The 16,826-nt window shown below is 37.9% G+C and overlaps 1 protein-coding gene across 4 annotated transcripts in view; it reads right to left on the reverse strand.

Annotated features, from left to right (window-relative positions):
• Positions 1 to 16,826, reverse strand: part of syt3 (synaptotagmin III) — a 151,814-nt gene that overhangs the window by 95,541 nt on the left and 39,447 nt on the right. For 2 of the 4 annotated variants that reach the window (XM_051933708.1, XM_028813622.2), the window contains exon 2: positions 13,006 to 13,041. The exons of the other annotated variants lie outside the window; for them this stretch is intronic. The gene's annotated coding sequence lies outside the window, so the exon portion shown is untranslated. The remainder of the gene's footprint in view (positions 1 to 13,005; positions 13,042 to 16,826) is intronic. 4 annotated transcript variants of the gene reach the window in all.

The following is a 16,826-nucleotide window of genomic DNA, read 5'->3' on the forward strand; positions in this document are numbered from 1 at the left end:
GTCTGCAGCTCTGAGGCACACTACAATGCCACTAATCCCCAAAAATAGTCTAGTTACCATAAATGTATACCAAGAGCAGACCAGCACAGGATCATTCCCAGCTCAGAACACACTGAAAGTGACCATAAAAGATTTATTACACTAAAAAAATCATCTTACAGTTAACAACAGTGTTGGCATTTGACACTCCATAACTACTGGACCCAGTTGTGCTAGAGCATACAAGCTGCTGATGTGGACTCTGGAATTGCTCTTCTCTGCTAAAAATGTCTGCACACTCCTAAAGCATCTAGAGAAGACAACAGGAAGATTACCAAGAGCATCTGACTTAACTAGTGCGTTCATTTCTGTCACCAGACAGAGCCTGACTATGGAGTTGTATGCTGAAAGATTTATTAATACAATCTAAGCATAAAAATTACACTGGTCTACAAAAATTTTTTTTTGTTTGCTACTGGGAATTTCAGAGCAGGCCTTTATTATGTTTTTTACACTGATTTCATATATGAAATCAGAATTAAGCTAGCATATCAGATTTTTGAGATATATATCATTGCTGTTTTGACACTTTTTGAATATCAATATATCAACACAATATCTAGAGTTAGACTATGTCCCACCAAAATTGTTTGAATGTGTTTATTCTGAAAACAAACCAGAAGACGAGATCACAGACAATTTTAAAACATGTTTATGTCAATTTACCTCAATATAAAAGCGAGGTCAGTGTGCTCAAAAATTGTCTGAGGCCCTTGCTTTTGTGCTTGTATTGCACATCTGTCTCTCTTTGCATGAACCAACAGTAGTCACCCATCATGCTCGGAATAAATTTTACTGATATCGGTTTTCCATCACCTTTGTATCTTGATGAAATCTTTCCCCATGCTCATCTCTGACATTGCTTACATTTTGTGGAAAAAAGTCGAGATGAGAATGTAAAAAAATGCGTCTTCAGTGGCATTCTGGTTCCTGTAAGCTAATATACTTTCAGCATATTCTCCACAAGCTCAGCATAATTCTCTGCTCTGGACAACCTGCACGAATGAGGGTGCTAATTCAGTTGGCTTTAGTTTCCTTTTGAACTCATCATCAAGCATCAGTTTACGGATTTCAGGGCCAACAAAAGCACCTTCCTTAATTTTGGCTTCACTTTTCTTGAGACCAAACTTGTTTCTTAAATGCTGAAACGCATTGCCTTTACTGTCCAGTCACCCTAGTTGTCCAAGACTTGGAACATCATAACTAAAAAATGGGATGTGCTGGACGAAAACGGTTTTCAGATTTGGAGTCAGCAAGTGAAATTTGTTAAAGTACAGATGAAAGAATCCCAGTAGCAAAATGCTTGTTGACCAGTGTTATTTGTGTCATGATTGGTTTGTGTTATTTTGTGGTTATTTTGTCACTATTGTGGCTTTAAGGTGGCACTGTCAGCAGAATGACTTTATCATAGTACAATTCCAAGTATTGAAACTGGTCAATTCTTTGCGAAAATGCTCCCTGCTGTGCACAGTGGCTAATTTACCTGAGAAGGACATAGTCATAATATCAAGGAAAAGACTGAAAAGAAAAAGAAAATTCAAAAACAAAAGAAACTTGAGAAACGGAAAGACTGTGTACTCAGGCACAATCAGTCATAGGCCTGTTAAAGCAGAAGAGGTAAAAAGCTTGAAATAGCCTCAGGTGATTGTAGAGTAACTGTTGTGAACAGGCCACTGTATGTGACAGATATGGCAAGCATGTAGTAAAATGTCTGACTATCAGGAATTTATTTTTGATGTTTGTTTTTATTTTTGTAACTCTTTCAATTGTGTTTTACATTTTCATTATGTCATTTAACGTGGTTGTTTCCTATAGTTGCCACAACTCCAAAACTTTGGATGGAGTGCATCCTAGAAACATTATGCATAAACTGTAAAACACATGCAGTAATCATAATGGGTATTATTATTATTATTATTATTATAATGAGTATTACAGAGTCAGAAACACCCAAACTTTAAAAAAAACATAAGAAAGAGACTTAGCGAGAGCAACACACTCGAGCAAAGAAACTAATTATTTAGGATCGGGATTCTGGTACTGACTTCTGTTGTGTTTCAACTTTTACTGTGGTTTACTCTTTTATAAAACACCTTGGGCCTCAAGTAAAAAATGTTCTTGTACTCAGATATATGCGTAAGTCATTTCTTATGTAAAAGTCAGAATTTATAACTAGACGTGAAAATTGGCTTAATGTTAGGTAAAATTTTGCCCATCTGTATGTCGTAGGCAGATTTTTTGGTGTTGCCATTTTAGCCACTCCATGCAGCAGGAAAATGAAGTGAATTGACAATCTCATTTCATTGTGCATTTCAATGATGTGTCAGTCACAAGCTGATGTCCATCCATCCATCCATTATCCAACCCGCTATATCCTAATACAGGGTCATGGGGGTCTGCTAGAACCAATCCCAGCCAACACAGGGCGCAAGGCAGGAAACAAACCCCGGCCAGGGTGCCAACCCACCACAGGACACACACTAGGGACAATTGAGGATCGCCAATACACCTAACCTGCAAGTCTCTGGACCGTGGGAGGAAACCGGAGCACCCGGAGGAAACCCACACAGACACGGGGAGAACATGCAAACTCCACTCAGGGAGGACCCAGGAAGCAAACCCGGGTCCAAGCTGATGTTCTTGAACTTATTATGTCACAGTTAACTGACATGTTCTCTCAATACAGCTGTCTTCAACGTTGGGAATAATGCCTAATGCATAAACAGTAATTGTCTTTGGGTGTACCCTATCTATTTTGAATCTAAAAAGGGAATGCTGTGTGCTGTATAACATAATTGGCAATGACAGAGTTAGATCTTTTGGAGGATATCACCAGTAGCAGGCTACCAGGGATTGCAATGATTTTTTGGCTCATGATGATGACTGGCTTATCAGCCAATTTAGACTTTTTAGAGCCATCCTATTGGAATTGTGTGATGAAATAGAGTCTACATTACAGCGACCATCACACAGAAATCACATAAACCCTGTTCTGTTACAGATTTTAACAACCATAGGATATTTGTCAATGGGTGGTTTTCAACATGAACTGTCTGACTTTTCGGGAATCTTGCAGTCATGCCATGTCATGCCATCTGTGTGGAATGATATAATTAAGACGCTGCTCAGATACATCCAATTTCCTTACAATCAGGGTAAGTAAACCAAGATCAAAAGGCAATTGGCAGTGATTGCTGATTTTCCTAATGTAATTGGTGCAATTGACTGCACACAAGTAAAGGTACCATCACAAAATGAATCTCCTTTTGTAAACAAAAAAGCACTTTCATTCAGTAAATATACAGTTAATATGTGATGCTGAAATATCTCTGACTAACATTGTTGTGAGATGGCCCAAATGAATCCAAGGCTCCTTTATTTTATCAAATAGTACTGTGGGAAGCAGACAACATGGTCACGCTTCTTGGTAAGTAAGCCTAATTGAAAGGATTGAAATTTTAGGTTTAGTACATTACAGTCGACTTGTATAATCTTTTTTCAGATGGTAGTGGGTACACTACATGAGAGATATACTGAAAGGCACTCCTGCACATGATTGGCGGTAGAACAGGCGATTAGTTCATTGAAAGGTAGTAATGGCCATGTTTGGACTCGTCAGGCAGTACAATGCTATATGACAGGGCTATTCAATTGGCGGCCCGCAGGCCACATGCGGCCCAGAATCAACCTCCGAGTGGCCCAGCCCGTGGTTCCGCCCATAGATAATAAATTAATATAGATTATTCATAAATTGTTATTTAATATAATTTAATATAAATATATATATATATATTATATTAATATAAATGTATAGTATGTTAATATAAATATAAAGTATTTATTATGTCTATGGTCCCGCCAAAAACGCGCATTCCTACGTAAATCACGTAGCCTGCAACACGCAAACAATGCAGAGCGTGCCGGTAGTAGCTTAGATTACTATCAATATGTCTTTCTCAACACTGAAACGTAAAATTGCCAATGAAAACCGTACGTTTAACCCTGCCTGGACTGACAAATACTTGTTTATTTTACCGCCACATCCAAACGCCAAACCGATGTGTTTAATTTGTAATGAGTGCGTTGGAGTATTTAAAGATTACAATGTGCGGAGGCATCATGTTGAGAAACACCACACTTTTCGCACCAATTTTCCAGAGGGATCTCAAGAAAGGGCTGCAAAAGTGCAGAGTTTGATTGCATCTTACAACCGGAGCAGTACTACCATGGTGCGGTCATTCACAGCCCAAGAGAGAGCTACTGCAGCATCCCTTCGTGTTTCCTGGATACTGGCAAAAAAGAAAAGGCTATTCACAGACTCTGAAACCATGAATGACTGTATGCTGGCTGTCGTGGATGAGGTGATAAATGACGATAAAATTAAAATGAGCGTGGTATCTGCTATAAAAAACGTACCCCTGTCAGATACTTCAAACATTCGTAGGGTTGAAATTCTTGCTGCAGATGTGTATGAAACGCTGTTAGGAGACCTGATGAAAGCTGATACTATGTCTATAGCAGTAGATGAGTCCACAGACAAAACTGATACTGCTCAGTTGTGCATATATGTCCGTTTTTTTGATGGCAAATGCTTCCGAGAGGAGCTGCTCGGCCTACTGCCGTTAGAAGGACACACAACTGGCGATATAGTCTTTGGGAAAATTTCCGCCTTTTTTAAAGACAGTGGTCTGGATATGAAGTGCGTGTGTGCATGCTTGTGACAGATGGGGCTCCATCCATGACAGGGAAAGTGAATGGTTTGGCAGCACGTTGGTCCGCTGTTGCACCTCAGTTGATCTCCTTACACTGCATTGTGCATCAGGCAGTGTTGTGCGCAAAACTAAGTGGGGCGCTCAAAACGACAATGGACAGCGTTATGGCTATAATTAATTTTATTCGCTCCACATCAAGCCTCCAACACCGCTTATTCCGCATGCTGCTGTCAGAAATGTCTGCTGAGCACCACGACCTTCTTTTGCATAATGACGTGAGGTGGCTGTCCAAAGGCAAAGCACTGGAGCGTTTCTGCGGTCTCAGAGAAGAGATCATAACTTTCCTCCGCGGCAGCAAGCAAAAAAAGGCAGAAACGCACTTGAGTCACATACTGGACGACAACTTCATGGCCGATGCCTGCTTTCTAAGCGACATATTCAAACACCTGAACGATCTCAATTTGGGACTACAAGGCAGAGACAAAACTGTCATCGACCTTGTGGAACAGATGCGCGCATTCCAAGTTAAACTGGACCTTTTCGCAAATGATTTGAGCACAGGCCGAATGCTGCATTTTCCGACACTCCGCAAATGCATCTCATCCCCCGCACAAATCACGGATGTGATGACAGATTTCATTGCGATGTTGAAAAATAACTTTGCTGGTCGATTGGATGGACTTGATCTGCCCACAGAGTTGGCCGTTTTTGTCAGAGACCCGTTCACTGTTGCAATAGAAGGGGACTTATCCGCCAGAGCTAAGAAACTGGTCCCTTCCATTGACGAGGGGAAATTCACACTCGAACTTGTTGACATGCAGTCATCTGTAACCATGGCACAGGAGCTTTCCACTAACGGGCCTGCAATGTTTTGGACTGATGTCAACGCACATCAGTTCCCTAACATTAAGAAAGTAGCGATCGTCATGCTCAGTATGTTTGGATCAACATATACATGTGAGTCAAGTTTTTCACACATGAACTCCATAAAAAGCAACTCTCGTTGCTCCCTGACTGACCATACTCTCCACCAATGCCTTCGAATTGCATTGACAACTTACGAGCCTAAAGTCACTGCCCTCGTTCAAAACAAAAAATGTCACTTCTCCCACTAAGTCAGCAGGGTAACTGTAGCCTACAATACATCAATATAATGTGGGATGCGTAACAGAGGCATGCCTAATCACACATGGTGATTTAAAATATGTTCCCTCAGTGTTGTTATAGTTGTGAATACTGTGCACTTTTTATTTTATGCACTTTGAGATGTTCCTGGGTCAAATGTGTGCAAGTTGTTTATTTTGTTTCAAAAGGAAACAATGTTATTTCTAATAGCCTACTACTTCTATTTTGTTTTATGCACTTTGTGATCAGATAGGTCAGATATGTAGCCTAGGTCAGTTTTGTTTCTTTTGTAAGTGGAAAAAATAGGGGCTACCTCAGATTCTGTTAATTCAGCTCTTTTTGTATGCACCTTTTGCTCTGCAAACTGACCAAAGTTAAAAGAGAAACAACGAATAAACCTTATGTTTTTCAATAAATTTGTTTGTGTTGGTTTTAAACTTTGTCATTACGAGCTGCTTTGCCGCTAAAATGACTGGCCCAGCTAACCTTCTTGGTTTGACAATCTGGCCCAACTGAATTTGTAATTGAATAGCCCTGCTATATGACCTCACAAAGGTTTGCCACATTGTGTGGCTTGTGCAGTATTGAACAGCAAAGCACAAAAACGCGGACTGCTTCTGCCACCTGCTATAGGCCAAGATGAGCACATCAAAGACCTAGACCTTGTACCTCCGGCCATCAACGCAGTGGCAATTCAAAGACATTTGGATGTTATACGTCAAAAGTAAACAGACTTTTAAGTAATTGCCAACATTGACATTTACTAAACAAAAGATTTACTTTTTTCACAAGTTCAATAAGAATGTTCTTCATATCACATGGTTCTCTGCACACAGCCTGTATTAATTAATGCTGCAAACTGATGGAAATCTGAGCACTGCATGATGGCAAATTGTTACCGATCTTTCCACTCAGCCTCTGCCACTTTCTCCAAATCTTTTTTTTGGTTAAATTTATGACTTCAGCAGAGTGACCAACAAAAAGAATGTTTTACAGTTAATCCACTTCAGTCAATAATACCTCAAGTTCACATTCACTGAAATTTTATTTTCTGTGTTCTCTCATGGTTTGTAGTAAAGACTTCACTTAGATGCATGTTCAAATTTATATTTACTGTATATCACATCATGAATATTCAAAAGAGGCATTTTTACACCATATATTTTTAGTTATGGAAGGTGATGGGGGATAGTTAAAAGTATGTGAATGAGTGCGTAGTTTTAAGTTGAGATTTATAAAGGAATTTGGCATGGAATGTGGCATACAGTTTTATAAATCTGATTTTTTTGTGCACTCACTGTTTTTGCCTTTCAAGCATAACCAAAATTTTTTTATGGAATCAAAGAAAGGTTTTATACATTAGACCCCTGATGGCTTGTTTGCTTAGATCATTACTGTATTTATTTGCCTGATTATTCTTTTGAAAAATCCCTAAAAGAAAATCTAAACTAATCTCTGCCCTTATTTATAGCGAAATGTCTATTAGGATATTATTGCTGTCCCAAATGAATAAAAATAATGAAGACGGCAGAACAAAATTTTCACTCACTAATGTTGCACTCTGAATTAGAAGAAATTTAGTTTAGTTTAGTAAATAAGAACTAGAAAGACACCAAATGACTTGAAAAGAAAGCAAATTAATTTATGCAATCATACATAAACTCATGTTCCATCATCCATCCATCCACCCACTTATCATTCCACCATTTAATCATTTATTCACCCTTTCATATATTAATTTTATTTAAAAATTCATTCACAAGTCAAATATTTATTTATTTGTCCATCCATCCATCCTCTTACGCTTATCCGAAATCGGGTCGCGAGGGCAGCAGCTTGAGCAGAGATGCCCAGACTTCTCTCTCCCCGGCCACTTCTTCTAGCTCTTCCGAGGGAATCCCGAGGTGTTCCCAGGCTAGTCGGGAGACATAGTCCCTCCAGCGTGTCCCGGGTCTTCCCCAGAGCCTCCTCCCAATTAAATGTGCTCAGAACACCTCACCAGGGAGGCATCCAGGAGGCATCCTGATCAGATGCCCGAGCCACCTCATCTGACTCCTCTCGATGCGGAGGAGCAGCGGCTCTACTCTGAGCCCCTCCTGGATGACTGAGTTTCTCACCCTATCTTTAAGGGAGAGCCCAGACACCCTGCGGAGGAAACTCATTTCAGCCGCTTGTATTCGCGATCTCGTTCTTTTGGTCACTACCCATAGCTCATGACCATAGGAGAGGGCAGGAACATAGATCGACTGGTAAATTAAGAGCTTTGCCTTACGGCTGAGCTCCTTTTTCACCACGACAGACCGATGCAGAGCCCGCATCATGCATTTTCTGTCTTATTTTTCATGGATTCATTCCATGCATCTTTTCATCTGTGAACTGATTCAATTTATCTATCTACAATTCAATCCAGTTTTAAGATTTAATCAGCCCACTATTCATTCATTCATTCAGTCAGTCATCTATTCTCATGAATTAACCTATTACAGTGATCCCCCACTATATCGCGGTTCAGCTATCACGCTTTTTTTTGTGGAACATATCTAATTTTGTATCGCATAAATCTGCGGTTTTATAGTGATCCTTTTTTATGGGTTTTTGACAACTTTTTACATTGAAATAAGCATTTTTCTGTGCTAAACTATTAATAACAACAATGTACTACTGTAATTATAACATATATATATATATATATGTACCAGTAGCGGACTGTGCATTTCACACCTAGGCCTGCAGTAGTGCTCCGTCTGAATCAACCCGCCCCTCAAAAACTAATTTATGGTTATAAAAACCATCTTAATATGCAGAAAAACAGTATAAAGAGCCCTTGCATCGCAGATAGATAACTCCTGTAGCCACAATAAATGCCTTTATTGAATAGACAAACCAGGGGTGAACAAGTTCCTTTCTACTGCAGCTACAGCCGCGACACACATAAAAAACATCAATAATAACTCATAAACTTGCAATATTATTTAGGAAAATCGCAACATTTTACTCACCAAAAATTCGGATTATTTGTAAACAAAATCCATCCTCCTCTCTTTCCTTAAAAACAGTTCAATTACTCTGTCATACAGATTATCCGTGCACTTCAGTTCCATCACGAAGTCCCTTTTTATCGCCATCAAAGCTAATGCTGAAAGTCGAACCTGCCCTGTCGTATTTCTGGCATAAGTTTTAATTCGCTTTAGGGCTGAAAATATCCGCTCGACAGAAGCAGGGGACACGGGAATGCTCACAGCCAAACATACCAATGTGTACAGCTGCCCCATGCTCTCATTCAGATTTTTCTGATGAAGGAAGTCAAGGAGATTAGTGGGAGATTTTCCTGCAAAATTATCCATGGCATACTTACACCATCCTTTCCAATCAACGGGTCTGAATACGGTGACGTTGCCGTACGCCTGCTAGAGGGCCCTAGTAACACCAACTCAAAATCTGATTGGTTGAAGCAACAGTTTAATCGACATTTATTTTGTGTTAGAGGGCCTGCAGAACGGATTGTGAAGGCCTCCGGGCAGACTTCATTGACTTTGACCCTGCCTGGCAACAAATGATGGCTGAAATGTGATTGGTTAAATGCTTTAATACGAAAATACATGTCTGGAAGCAGCACAACCATCGGAAAAGCTATGAAAGGAAGTGGACAAACTATTTGGAATTATTTAATAAATATTCATGGACAAAATATAATTAACATCAGTTTGTGATTCAGATATTTTTTTAGGCCAGCAGAGAAGGCATTGCAGGCCCTGACGGCCCACCACTGATATGTACTGTATATAAATAAAAATGGAGTAAAAATTCAATAAGTACATCCTTCCTGTAGTGTACTTTGCAGCCAAATTATAACAAAGCATACGGTTTTCAGCAGTCACTACGTGTGCTAGTCAAAAGCTTGTTAGAAGAATATTATAATTTATAATAACTAACGTATACGCAACATTTGAGCAATACACTAGTAAATCATAACACATGCTGCTACGTACAGGAATACATAATAAGTATGAGTCGCAATTCATAACGAAATGTACATACACTTTTCATTTGAGTGCTAGACAAAAGTTCATTAGAACAATACGTATTATAATTTATCATAACTATAACATAACTTGGAACGCCTTGGGATTCTCCCGGAAGAGCTAGAAGAAGTGGCCGGGGAGAGGGAAGTCTGGGCATCTCTGCTCAAGCTGCTGCCCCCGCGACCCGACCTCGGATAAGCGGGAGACAATGGATGGATGGATAGCATAACTTTAAATATAGACTAAAATGCAGTAAAAAGTCAATATGTATATAAAATAATTAACATTTAAGCAATACAGTACAGGAAATCATTAACTATATGTACATTGTACACTACGGTAGGCAAAGTGTTTCAAGTTACAGTACCCAGATGATTTCTTACAAGGCCCATTATTGGCTGAAAGAGGAGACTCAACCAATCAGAGCGGTATTTTCATTCTCTTGGGCTCTGATTGGCTGCTGCTAATGTGGTGTAATCTCGCAAGAACAGCGAGCATGGGTCCCCGACGCATCTCAGTTTTCTGTGTATTGCGTACCTTGCTTGTGGTCCGATTGTTGTGAGCTACTTTTTTGTGAACTTTTTGTTTTGTTTTAAGCCCTACGATGGCTCCCAAGTGTCCCGCATCTTCTAAGCCTTCTGGTAGTAGTGAGCCTAAGCGCCAGAGGAAGACCTTGACCATTCATTCGGGAAGGAAAGCATTACGCGGGCGTCGCTCACCAATACAAGTTTACATGTGTTTAAAGCGTGTGGGAGGGGTATTTTAAGGCTTAAACTATAAAAAAAAAATGTTTATTGATATGGTCTTTCTAAATCGCAGGTTTTCATCTATCGCTGATGGGTCTGGAACGTAACTTCCGCAACAGGCAGGGGATCATTGTAATCTATTACGTTTACAAAATCTATTCTGAAAGTAAACACGCTTTTCTAATAAGTAGTCAAAGTGATTAGAAAACACTTTTGTCTATACCTAGTGAAATGTCTATACCTGAATATTCACTTGTCAATAGGAGATCAACTCTACCTCACAAAAAAGGTTATACGGATATGATAGGGAATCAGGCTAGTGTAACTGAAGGAGACAACATCAGCTGGTATCTGCATAGCTGTCTGCTGGCTGTAGTAAAGACAATTTGAATGCACATTTATTTCTCTGAATCTTCAACTACTAAGGATGTCAGAAATACTGTATTTCATTAGTGACGGACATAGAAACCAAAAAAAGAGGCTAAAGACTTTAAACCAAGTCGACCTTTTGAATGATAATTTTATAACTCTTAAAGTAGAGAATGAGAGACACACCAACAGACATAGAATGCTTTCATTATGTAACACTGGATAGATTGATTTTATTGCAAGTAAAATCCATACACTGACTTTCTAACCTGCTTACGTGACTCAGTGAGATAATACCTATAAATGCAGCACTGGCACAAGGTGCAGGTTGACCCTAGATGGTAGGTCCATGTAGGCAAAAAAGTGCAAACATTTTTAAAATAAAGAGTAATCTGAATAGTAAATTTTGCTCAGGCACAGGGTTATGGTGCAATGAATTCTAACATATTTAGCTGAATTTAAGAGTGCTAGGGTTCTGCTGCTATTTTCAATATATATATATATATATATATATATATATATATATATATATATATAAATGATTTAGATAGGAATATAAGTAACAGGCTGGTTAAGTTTGCAGATGATTCCGAGATAGGTGGATTAGCAGATAATTTGGAATCCGTTATATCATTACAGAAGGACTTGGATAGCATACAGGCTTGGTCAGATTTGTGGCAGATGAAATTTAATGTCAGTAAATGTAAAGTATTACACATAGAAAGTAAACATGTTGGATTGAAATACACAATGGGCGGTCTGAAAAGTAAACAGTTTTTAGAAGGAGTCGCAGAGAACTCAACACTATCAACTAGAAGACAGTGTTCAGAAGCCATTATGAAGGCAAACAAAATTTTTGGTTATTTAGCATGATGTGCAGAGTCTGAGTCAAAGGAGGTTATGCTCAAGCTTTATAACACACTGGTTAGACGTCATCTGGAGTACTGTGTGCAGTTTTGGCCTCCAGGCTACAGAAAGTACATAGCAGAACTGGAAAAGTTCTACAGAAGAGAGACTAGGCTGATTCCATGGCTACTGGAGAAGAATTATGAGAAAAGGTAAAACAGCTGATCCTTTTCAGGATAAGCAAAAGAAGATTAATAGGAATCATGATTAAAATATTTAAAATTATGAAGGGAATTAGTACAGTGGATGTTATTTTAAAATGAGTTCCTCAAGAAAATGGGGACACAGTTGGAAACTTAAGGGTAAATTTCACACAAACATTTGGAAGTTTTTCTTTAAACAGAGAACCATAGACACATGGAATTAAAAAAAGTACTGTGGTAGACAGTAAGACTTCAGGGAGTTTTAAAACTAGACATGATGTTATTTCAGATGAATTAAGTGGAAAGGACTGGTGAACTTTTTTGGGCTAAATGACCTTTTTCGTCTAAATTGTTCTAATGTTGCAATGTAAAAGTATCAATAAGAGGAGATCTTGTTGGACAACTGCTGGCTTTATAAAATTATTTTTTCTCTTTAAATATGGAAACCTTTTTTGCTTCTTATTGCAAAATGAAATGCTACCTATCACTAAGTTACAAGCTCTTTCCTGACTCCCTCAATTTGCTTCTCAGCTATGTCTGTATGGCATGTGTGACATGCTCTGTGTCTATTGCATTCCTTTTTTATTATCCAATGCAGAACATAGACAGAGAGTCCAGAATAGAAAATGACACCTGTCTGACAACCTCCTTAGTCTAACAGTCTAAATAACGCATGTATATTTTTGTAGATGTCAAAAATGCACGTTGTAATTCAGACTGCTGTACTCAACTCATAAGACTGTCTGACATAAAAAAGTGTATATTTTGTAAATATTTAATATTCTTCTTCTTTCAGCTGCTCCCGTTAGGGGTTGCCACAGTGGATCATTCAAAATTGTTGACCGCATATTAATTTGGCAAAATTTTACACCGGATGCCCTTCCTGACGTAACCCTCCCCATTTATCTGGGCTTGGGACCGGCCACGAAGAAACACACGGCACCTTCATGTCTTTTAGATGTCGGTAATTAAACCAGATCTTGAAGAGAAAAATCAAACACAGGGAGAAGGTGTAAACTTCACATAAATAGTCCCCGGGTTGCAGTTCCAACCCTGTCTCCTTGAGCTGAGAGACAGAACCTCTGTGCCACAATCACATGACTCTTATGATACTTAAAAAACATGTACAGTATTGTCCATTATAAATGCCCACATCGGTGATGATGCAGTGATTGCACTCTGCATACATTTTTTGTAGAATGTGCTTTAACACTAAAGATAATTTTAAAGATGAAGATAAAGGTCAAATATGTCAAGAGCCAAGCTATTATTGTGCAATGATTTCAACTTCTTGTCTCCAGGAAAGCCAATTAATTTGTGACCTCAGTCAGACTTTGAAGAGATGTATCAATGAAAGCACAAATAAAGAAGAAAATGCATTCAGAAAATTACTGATAGATCTGTGTTAAAGTAATGGCACCCACCATTCCTAATAATTCCCCTTATATTAAATAGACTATAATAGTAAAGAAGATAAAACAATAATACATTAATTAAGGGCAATCTCCGATTCAAGATACACTGCAGATTTGTTAATGTTAAATTAACAGTTAAAGTGTATACAGTATATGGAAGCAGTTTTTTTTTTCAAATAATTTATTTGGACTTTCAAAAATGCCTTTGACTCAGTCCTACTTGTATAACTAGAAAGCTGTAGGTATCAGAGGTAACCTACAAAGCTGGAACTCAAGTTGATTGCCCAACAGAAGACACAGAGTGCAGATAAAAGGAGAATACTCCACATGGAGTGAGGTCACCAGTGGAGTCCCTCAGGGATCTGTCCTTGGACCATTCCTTTTTCTGATTTATGTTAATGACATTGATTCCAGTATGGTTAGTAAACTTGTGAAATTTACAGATGACAGTAAAATTGGAGGAAAGGTAGATACTGAGGGGAGAGCAAAACAAATTCAGAAACACCTGGGTGTGCTTCAGAACTGGGTGAATAAATGCAATTCAATGTAAAAAGCCACAAAGTGCTACAAATGGGAAACCTTCAATTATAAATACAAGATGCTCCTACAGGGAGCAAACTCTGAAAAACATTTAGGGATTTATATTTTATTGTCTAGGAAAAGCACAGCAGCAATTAAAAAGGTATATAAAATGTTAGATTATATCATAAAAACTGTTGAATATAAAATGAGGGACATTATGCAGAAACTATATAATGTTCTAGTGAGACCACATCTTTAGTATTGTGTGCAGTTCTCATCACCATGCTACAAAAAAAGACATTAGTAGCATTTGGAACTGCCGGGATTTAAGAATATGTCCTACTCTGACAGACTCATAGAATTCATCTTGTTAACTCTTGAGCAGAGGAGACTATGTGGGGACCTAATTCAGGTCTTCAAAATCCTCAAAGATATTAAAGATAAAGCAGATGCAGCAGAATTCTTTCAACTTCACAATGGTGAATCACATACTCAAGATAAAAAGTGGAAATTAAGGTTAAGTGTATTTGGGACTAAAGCCAAGAAGCACTTCTTTATGCAAAGAGTTTTTGGAATCTGAAACAAACTATCAAGATATGCAGCTGAAGCAGAAACCTTGACATCCTTTATGCAGAGTCTGGATGAGATATTGGGACAGCTTAGCTATTAGCTAAACAAATGAGTTTGATGGACTTAATGGTCTCCTCTCATTTGTCAAATTTCTTAATTTTATTGTTCCTATGATACTTTAAGAATATAAAATAAAATAAAAACTGAAAAACAAATAGTAAAGCCCTGTACAGTATATCTTTTTTTTCTAGACATCTTTTCACAATGATTATTATTACCATTGTAGTGATGCAAAACCTACTTAGATATTTATAATTTCCACAGTGTCACAGTTTACAGACTGTAAGAACCAAATCCTATAAGTTAATGGCAATTGCAAATATACCTTAATTTGTTTAGTTTTGAACTTGAATATAATGTAGCTTAACATAGATAATGGAAGATTCAGTTTAACCTAGTATAAGTTAAAGAAAATGGAATGTTCGTAATGATAAATCTGTGTGACAACAGAACAGCCCTTAGATTGAAGTTAGACAGCTAGAAAGAAACAGGAACTGTATGACAAATAAGCATTAAGGGCATATAATTTTCTGACAATTATGTATGTATGTACATTATGTACATAGATGAGGTGAATGTGATAACATATACAAACCTTAAGAAAGGCAACCTATATACGTAATCCTCAAGCAGAATACCATAAGTTTACCGTTTCTGTGTATATTATCAACTTTTTTCCCTTATTTATTGTGTGAACTCTTTGCTTTGAATTTCATTAAAATCTTAAAAAAGAAGACACTTGGACTGTAGAGATTTTTTTATGTATGGTGAGTCATACTAGTGCTGGAATGCTTGTCTGGTAGCTGTATTTGAACTATTTTGAACTATTTGGAAACCCTAAACAAACGCAGCTACACAGATGTTAAACCTGAACAAAAGAAATACACCTTAATAAAATAACAAACAGTCACTACAACAGAAAACAAAAATGTTGCGCATCTATTGAAATTAAAATCAAGAGAGACAATAGATAGATTAACACAGCCCTTTCTTGTTTTCTTGAGTGTCTTATACTTGTAGCTTTACGAGACATCCATAGAAAACTTATCTTTTCAGAGTTTGGATCAAGAGATGGGTTTACACTAAGGCACATGCTCAGGGATCTGACAAGCCAACTGATCATCGAACAGCTTCATCACTTAACTTAGCAACTGAAGTGCCTCTGAGCAATAAACAGTCCATTGGTGTAAGATACAGTAGCAAGGGTGATTTAAAGGCTCATGATATTGACAGTCTGTCACTGCTGAGTTAGCCTGACAATGTGAAGGTAATGAGTGCCAAAATGTAGGTGAGAGTGCAATCAGGGCATATAATCAGCGAAGACAACTACAAATGATTCTATAACCTTTTCAAAGGGTGATTCCTGATAGGAGGCAGACAAAATTCATATTGATAATTTGAAAAGATAATGCACAATATGTAAAATTTCCGTCTATCTGTGCTACAACCCCACTTCTTTCTGTTTGTGCAGAATGTGATTTCTCTTCCTATGTACCCCCTTATTTTCCTGAGGGTTCTCTGGATACCTCCCAAAATCTAAAGATTGGCAATACTAAACTGGCATAGCAGACTCATTGGTGATACAAAACTGGTGTAGCAGGAATTCTGGAAATTAAACAGATTCAGGCCTAAGACAAGAAGGTCCATAATACATATTTTTTTATTATTTTGTCTTGACGTTCACAATGTAAAAAAAAACATCCGGACAGGCTTTTGAGTGTGGAGCCATAGCTAAAAAAAAGGATACAATCCATAATGTAAAACTTCTAATAATGCATTTTTCCAAAAAATTCCTTTTTTTTTTTTTTTTTACCAAAATATAGATGACTCGGAAAATAAGATGCTTTGGTAATTTTTAATCTGTAAAGAAAAGTGAATAATATAATTCCATAATTTATTATACAGATTTATAAAGGTATCCTGTATTGATTTTCAGCATTCTGTGAAACCTATAAATTTTAAAAAGTCAGTAAGGCCCTGCAATGGGCTGGAAGTCTATCTAGGGTGTTTTCTGCTTTTTAGTCTTTGCTCATATTGAAATAAACTGTAGAAATCACCACCTAGGTCAGCTGCTACAAATGCTGCTTTTAGTTAACAAGATGCAGGCTAGAAATCTGTGTTCTTGACATAACATCAGTGGAAAATGAGCAGTTCTGTCCTTGTTCATCTAAATATCCATCTTCAAATCTGCTTTATC

Source organism: Erpetoichthys calabaricus, chromosome 11 (genome assembly GCF_900747795.2).
Source record: "Erpetoichthys calabaricus chromosome 11, fErpCal1.3, whole genome shotgun sequence".
In the NCBI taxonomy this organism is placed as follows: domain Eukaryota; kingdom Metazoa; phylum Chordata; class Cladistia; order Polypteriformes; family Polypteridae; genus Erpetoichthys; species Erpetoichthys calabaricus.